The sequence below is a fragment of the Adiantum capillus-veneris genome, chromosome 22 (genome assembly GCF_014529385.1).
Source record: "Adiantum capillus-veneris isolate H3 chromosome 22, ASM1452938v2, whole genome shotgun sequence".
Taxonomy (NCBI): Eukaryota; Viridiplantae; Streptophyta; class Polypodiopsida; order Polypodiales; family Pteridaceae; genus Adiantum; species Adiantum capillus-veneris.
Window position 1 is genome coordinate 82,169,254 of NC_140952.1, and position 7,975 is coordinate 82,177,228.

Consider the following 7,975-nt stretch of genomic DNA (forward strand, 5'->3'; position numbering starts at 1 on the left):
ATCCCACACCGTACGAGCGCGAGTACGCAGGCAGGAAGGGCTTAAACGCCCTGATGGACATTCTCAGTTCTCACGGCGGCATGGTTAGTATTAGGGTTTACTCTTTTCTATTTTTTGTATTGTTTTATAAATGTCGTTATATGTTTATACTTACTGAAAGCTGTCTTATTGTCTTTTTTTGCAGAATCCGACAGATACGCCGCTTGGATGCGATGAGACGTCTGACTAGACAACGTCAGTTTAGCCGTAGCTAGATAGCATTAGTTTAGGGTTTCTCATAGCTTATGTATCATGAGACGGATTTTATACGTCTTTTTGAACCATGTATATTATTACATTTGTCACCGCAGTTCATTTTGCCAATCAATTCTTTATGCCTATGATGTTGTACAATTGTCATTATTACATTTGCCAATCAATTCATTTTTCCTATGATGTGTACAATTGTCAATTTTACGCTTGTCAATTTTGCAAACAATGCGTCTTGTGGGTGACTATTTTGGGTCTATTATCTACCCTTGCACTTTTTTAAAAAAGTGAATCAAGTACAATATGGTTGATGGGTGGCAGGGCATTCAATGCCCGGTCACCAAAAAATTTTTCTCTCGGGCATCGCTATAACCGTTGCTATTTATGGCTCTGTAGCGTCGCTATGAGCGTCGCTATAGACTTCTGTGTAAACGTCGCTATAACCGTCGTTATGACCGTCGCTATGAGCGTCTCTATATAGCGACGCAAATAGCGACGCTCTCGTAGCGACGCTATTAGCGACGGTTTTAGCGACGCCGGGGGTTATAAAAACCCAGTGTATTTCCGTCGCTAACAGCGTCACAAGAGCACACAACCTCTTGTAGTGATTGTAAGTTCAAGTTTTTGAGTTTGTGAATCTTTATCATTATTCTAGAATACTCATGTTCTAAGAACATTGTGCTTGTTTTGGGTTGCCATGATTTATTGTCTTCATAAGTTAAAGATGTGAAGGGGAGTTTACTCTTACAGTTGGGTGCAAGAAGTGGTTTAATCGTATGAGGCGCATAAATCATGCTAAGACCTGGATTTGGAAGTTGGTGGTTTTGTAAATGTGAATGCAACTGAATATGGGTTGACTACGTGTATGCTTATCTTGAGAAGTGAAAGATCCAAAATTTGGGCATGAATGTAGATGTTGTGAACATAGATTTCGCTAAATGTATGTTTTGTGAGCATGCTTGAGAGTTAAAATTTCAATATGGCAAGCAATATTTGATTTATGGTATGCTAGATTGAATACTATAATGGAACTAATTTTATTTTGTACAAGAGAACTATTGCGTTCAGAGGTAGCAAAGTAGGGAATCAATCTTATTAATATGGCTTTTAGAGCTCTCTAATATGTATGAGTAGATTAAGTTATAGATAAATCAAGATGTAAGTAACGCAATTCAATGCATTCTCCCTTTATGTCTTGAGTGTGATCACCTTTTCCCTTCCCGCTACAACTGTTGGTAATCTCTGGCATGACCTAACTCTCGAGTGATAATGACAAAAGTCTCACATGTGAAAATTTTCCCACATTGGAAAAATTCATGTGAGTTTTCTCATGTTGGAATCTGGTGTAGTTGTGAATCCAAATGTGAGAATAATTCATGTGTTGATGACTACGTGAGAAAATCATTCTCATATGAGCTTTGTTTTTCTAATGATTGGAAAAAAGAATCTCACCACTTTTCTCATAAAGGATACTTTCTCTCATGTGTGAAAAAAACTTGGATAAAAGTCTAAGCTAGGATTTTCAACTAAGAAAGTTGCTAAAACTCCTTGTGCAGGTGCCTCGATCTAAGGAAGCAAACCCTCAAGCGGCATGATCACCCATTCTCTTTTTATATAATATAGAAGACTAGCAGTGGGCTGTGATAGTCTTTTCACGGGCTCAATCCAAGAGCTGGCGTTTTCATGCACATAGCACTGTGTGAAGGGATCCACCAAGGTAAGAGCATTGATCTCTCTCTCTCTCCCTCTCTCTCTCTCTCCGGTAGTAAGATGTGCCTTAAGTACGCTTCTACTTCTTGTGTCATGGTCTCTTCATTTTCATACCTTCCCTTAAATGCTACTTCAATCTCCATCGCCATCTCTTGTGTGAGTTTGCCATCACATTCACTGGTGCTTCACTTATGTTTCCAAGCTATTTCTCTTCTTTTAATTATAAATAAAGCCTCACACTTAAGCTCCTTATGGAGATCTTTAATTCTTCCTTGACCATCTGGGACAGAGAACCCAAGAAGGTGATCTATTGTTTTGTCCACAATAAAATTAATTCTGTTGCACTCATGCAAACGACATGCACTAGCCACTGCAAGTGTTATCCGATTGTCTTCCGGTCAATCATGTTCTAATCATCTTTTGATTCCCATTAAGTTCAAATAGTAATGAAAATGAATAATTCTAAGGCTGGGTTCAAACTGAGGCGGTAGAAGAAAATTGTGGTCGCAAATCTGTCGTCGCCTAGTGTGAACAATGTGGATGCGGAACAATGAAAAAGCAAAGGGGGTTGAGAGAGGCCATCAACTCTTCCGGGGGGGGGGTCGGAAGAAAAATGGAGGGCCCAGCGGAAGAGTGTCTCAACTTCGACCAATCAACTTTCACCATGGAGCATTGACGCCCCTTCGCAGGTTTCTTCCGCCGCCTAGTCTGAACCCACCTAAAAGATTTCAATAGTCATGCAAATAAGAATAAACAAAGTCGTCACTAACTTCCAATGACAACACTACGAGAGAGAGAGAGAGAGAGAGAGAGAGAGAGAGAGAGAGAGAGAGAGAGAGAGAGAGAGAGAGAGAGAGAGATGCTTAAAAACACTCAAAAAGAGAGAGAAAGTCTTATTTAATAGGAAAAATTACCAGAATATCCTTGTAATTCATGAAAATTTCCAGAATTTATAACCTACAGTTGTCACCGTCATCGTAGTGTTTGTTGCTGAGTCATAGTGCTTGTTGGGAGGTCTTGCTCTGCAATCCCCCAATTAATAGAGTTGGGATTTCAACATGGGTAGGCATTGGAAAGTAGATTAGCACAGGGATATATGGTCACATTGAGTTGGGCATTGTCGGATTATCGAGCCACAGAATCTGGCCGGCCTTGGTATTCACAGGCTAATTGCCATTTAGCGCGGTCATCACCGAGCCTACCTCCAGTTGCAGTTGACAAATCACTTCCAGCTCAAATCCCCCAATTGTTTGGCTTCTAATAGCACTACATGGGCGATCGTGCTTATGTTGTAGGTCTTTGTCATGAGCAAGACCCTTTCTAGTGTTCGTAGCAAATACTCCTGACCGTTCTGAGTTGCGATAGCTGCTCAATTTGAACTCATTAGAGGCTGCTAGACCATGTAGGGCCTGCATGTCTGCTGCTGTACTCTTTTTGGACACTCTTGTGACACTTGCAGACGACAGTCTACATGCATCATCCCTGCTCCACCGTAGCTTCATCTGCTCCATGAGCTAGTTCTTGAGAGGGGAAAGTGCCTTCATAGATGTAAGTTGCCTGCCATGATGATTTGGTAGTAGAGAAGGACAAAATATAGGTGGAAATCGGGAAGAGAGTGCAATAGCAGAGAGAGCCGTGTAGAGAATAAGAGAGTGTGACATTTTCTCCAACATAGCTTTATCCGTTCTGCCTGCAATTGATAGTCTACATTGCTACTCCACCATAGTTTCATCCACTATGTGAGTGGTTGTAGGGGTGATCGGTGCCTTCATAGATGCTCTACCTGCCATGATGATTTTCTCACAAAGAAGGAAAGTATTAGGAGGAAACTACAATTGCAGAGAGGGCAGTGCAGAGAATAATTGAGAGTGTGAAAGTAGAGAGTGTGCACACTGAAGGAAGGTAAGGAGGTGAAAAGAAACATAGAGTACAGCACATAGCAGGAATAGAGGGATTTGTAGGCACAGAATATGGAGAAAATATATGTTGAGAAAATTGTGAGAGGGATAAGAGCTTAAAATAGCCTTAAAACAATATTTTTATTCCAAGCAGATTAAAATAGATTCTAAAAGCTTTAAAATGTATACAACATTTGATAGGCACCATGCCTATATCACTCTCTATAAGCAGACAATGCCAACAAATAAGAAAATAGACCAAAATATAGATAGAATCTATTCTAGCTATACTATCTATAAAAGAAGAAGGGATTCCGGAAAAAGAGCTGGCACATGGTAGCAAATGCCACATCTGACAGCACCTTGGACCTAAGTCCTTTCCCATTAGAAGTCTTATAGGTTTGAAAAGATGCAATGCAATCCAAACTGTTTAGTCCACTCATGAGTAAAAAGGAAGGAGAGAGAGAGAGAGAGAGAGTCTATAACTATTTCTCACTCTTTCATGGTGTCTACTTCCCTCCCCCCCCCCCCCCCCCCCCCCCCCCCTCTCCCCCTCCTCTCTCTCTCTCTCTTCTCTCTCTCTCTCTCTCTCTCTCTCTCTCTCTCTCTCTCTCTCTCTCTCTCTCTCTCTCTCTCTCTCTCTCTCTCTCTCTCTCTCTCTCTCTCTCACGCTCACGCTCACTCACTCACTCTCTACATTTGGCGAGGCCGCTATCGAAGGTAGTGCCTTTATACACATAGCTTTAAAAATCCACAATATAGGGCGGTGTCGTCGCCATGCGGTTAAATTCTAAGCGCTAGTGCCTACATGGCACTAGCGAGTGTGGTTTATTTCTTAATCTTCAACTTCATTAATGACGAGAGCTGCTGCCACATAGGCAAAAGCGCTCCAAATTTATCATCACCCATGTCGACATCAAAGGCGGCGAGACGATACCATTGTACTACTGGGTTTATAGTTATAGTTTTTGGAAATGCCACTGGCGTGGCATGTCAAACACGGGTAGCGCCAGTGACATCAGATGAAGAAGAATAAGAAGAAGAAGAGTAGTATTTTAAAGTCGTAGGAAACTATCCCAAGAGGCCTTAAAGATCTATCCGAAAAGGAGAAGACCTGTTATTTAGAAAGAAGGTTGGGGTCGTCCAGCGTGAACGAGCACAATGAGCCATAGCCCGCTCCCGCTCCCACGAGAGAGAGAGAGAGAGAGAGAGAGAGAGAGAGAGAGAGAGAGAGAGAGAGAGAGAGAGAGAGAGAGAGAGAGAGAGAAGAGAGAGAGAGAGAGAGAGAGAGAGAGAGAGAGAGAGATAGATTTTATTATCGTCCTCGGAGGTCAAATATGACCTATGGGACCAAAGTTACATGTGATGTAGTATGTGTATGGCTGATGAGTGACTCTCGATGCTCAAAAATTGTAGTGATGAGAGTCGCAATGGAGAGCCCACACTTTGGCTGGGAGAGGAAAGTGTGTAGGTCTAAGTTATGGCTGAAAATGTGAGAGAAGCAAGTTCGGATGTGATCAAAAGCTGAGCACTCTAGTAGTGTGTGGTACTCAGACTCTCGAACTTGCAGTGAGCATAATGTGCACAATCGATTTGACTCTTCTCCATCGCCCCAACGCCCTATCTCGCATCGAAGGAAATGGGAGCTAAGCCGAATTGCTGCGATAGTGCGTATCGCGGACAAGGGAATAGGCTCAAGCATGTAAGTGTGAGTACGATTTCCTCTCTCAGCGAAGAACATGGTTTTGTAGTTGGGGGCAATATAGGTGGTGTAATGTATGAAGCGTGACCCACCGGATTTCTCCCAAGCCGTAATACATTGGCATTGTAGAAAAGCTTCATTCACTTGAGAGTCAATTGAAGCATCATGTAGCAAGTGTAATGCATCCCATCTCCCAAACCACTTCTTTATGTCTTGCATCCATCCCGTGCTCAAGATCTTGCTTTTATGCGTCTTTTGAACTTTTTTGCTTGCTTCCCATGCAATTGTAGGAAGTCGATGTGAGGGGTTTTGACGCATCTTTATCATGTACTCCACAACCCTTTCCATGCCCATAACCTCAATTGGAAGAGATCCCGACTCAAGAAGTAAGAGCATATATGGTGTTTGTGTCTTAACTTGGAGAAAGTTTGTAAGAAAACGCTTTTGGACATTCTCAAACTCTTTCCAAGTAGACTTTGAGATGCTCCCGCCCCACACTTCAACTCCATAAAGAAGAACCGGTGTCACCAATGCATCAAAAAGATACTTCTTGAGAACCCAACACTTGATGTTTCCCGCATTACACATGTTCTCAAATGCATAATATGCTCTCTTTCCCGCTTCCAAACGACGCATAGCACATTCATGCCACTTGTGATTGGATGGAACCTCAAGGCCAAGGTACTTAAAGCTCTCAACAACTTCAAGTGTCTCGTTGTTGTAAACAATGCATGGCTTCTCCTTATGGTTGGTTTTCACAAGCATAACCTTTGTTTTGGATTCATTTACAATCAGCCCACTATGCAAGCAAAAGTTCTCAAGGACAACCATAAGCTTTTGTGCATCTTCTAAAGTGTGTGCTAGAAGCACTACATCATCCGCATACAACAAAAGCATGATTACCGCATTGCAAATAGTGACCTCTTCAATGCCTTCTTCTTGCATAAAGTCAAGTACCATTTGTTCCAATTGATCGATGCATAGACTAAAGAGAGTTGGTGACAATGGACATCCTTGTTTAACCCCAATAGTGCTTACAAAAATTTCTGAAATTTCTCTTCCCATGCGCAATTGACAAATCACCTTCTCATAGATTCGAGAAACCGCAAGCATAAACTCACTTGGCACTTGGAGTTCTTCCATCCTTCTCCACAAATTGTTACATGGAATCATATCAAAGGCTTTCTTAAAGTCCACAAAACAACAATACAATTGCTTGCCTTTCAACCAACTTTCCTGCATGAGAACACGAAGAGTGACAAGATGATCAATGGTGCTATGGCATCGACGAAAACCCGCTTGTCCCTTTGCACACTTGTCGTTCTCTTCAGCCCAATCACTCAATTTCATCTCCATTATGCACCCAAACAACTTTGCCATAAGAGACCCAATCATTATAGTCCGGTAGTTGCTTACATTCTTTACATCCCCTCCTTTATGCAAAGGCTTAACCCAATTACTACTCCAATCATAAGGCATGCCATGTTGAAGTGCAAGGTTGAACATATCACACATCCACTCATGGGTAAAATCTCCCGTCCATTTGATCATCTCCGGCTTGATACCTTGAAGATCTCCCGCTTTGCGAGTGGCCAACTTTTCAAGCCCACCGCATACATCCTCAATAGTAAAAAATGATGGCATACATGGGAGTGAACCATAAAATGGCATTTTTTCAATATTTTCTTGCTCATATAATTGCCTACAATGTGTGTACATATCCACTAGACTCAAGTTACCAAAATTCTCAACCCGCTTGCCTCTCAAGTTTCTCCAAAATCTTCCACATGCATGTGCCTTTTCTTGGACTTGAAATTCTTGTTTCTTTACTTCCCATCTTCTTCTCTTCTTTTGAATCAATGCCTTGTATGTACGCAAATGACTTTGATAGTTTTCTTTGTCCATAGTTGCATCAAGCTTTATCAAGGACTTTCGAGCATCTTGACATTCTTTATCAAACCACCTTTTGCGTGATCTATCTTTGTGGATACCATGGAGATGCTTTATGGCAAAGCATTCTTCCGCACAAGAACAAATAGCTTTCTTGAAAGCTTCCCATTTAGTTTCCAATGGTGCATCACATTGAAGCTTTGTCATCCATAATTTTTGCTCAACCATTTCAATGTACATTGGTACCCGTTTGAAATCCATACATAGTGATAACTTCTCTTTCCTTTGGCTGAGATTATCATGCTTAGTTGCTTCTCCACATGAAAGGTCAATACATAAGGTGCGATGGTCGGATTCCGGGGTCCATTGACCAAACATAAAACTCTTTATGCGATACATGATGGCTTCAGAGAGTAGCATATAATCAATCACACTATCCCCATTATGTCTTCTACATGTAAATCCATTGGTTCCACTCCACAAAGATACACCATTGGCAATGAGCATACCCGTGCTATTACACATG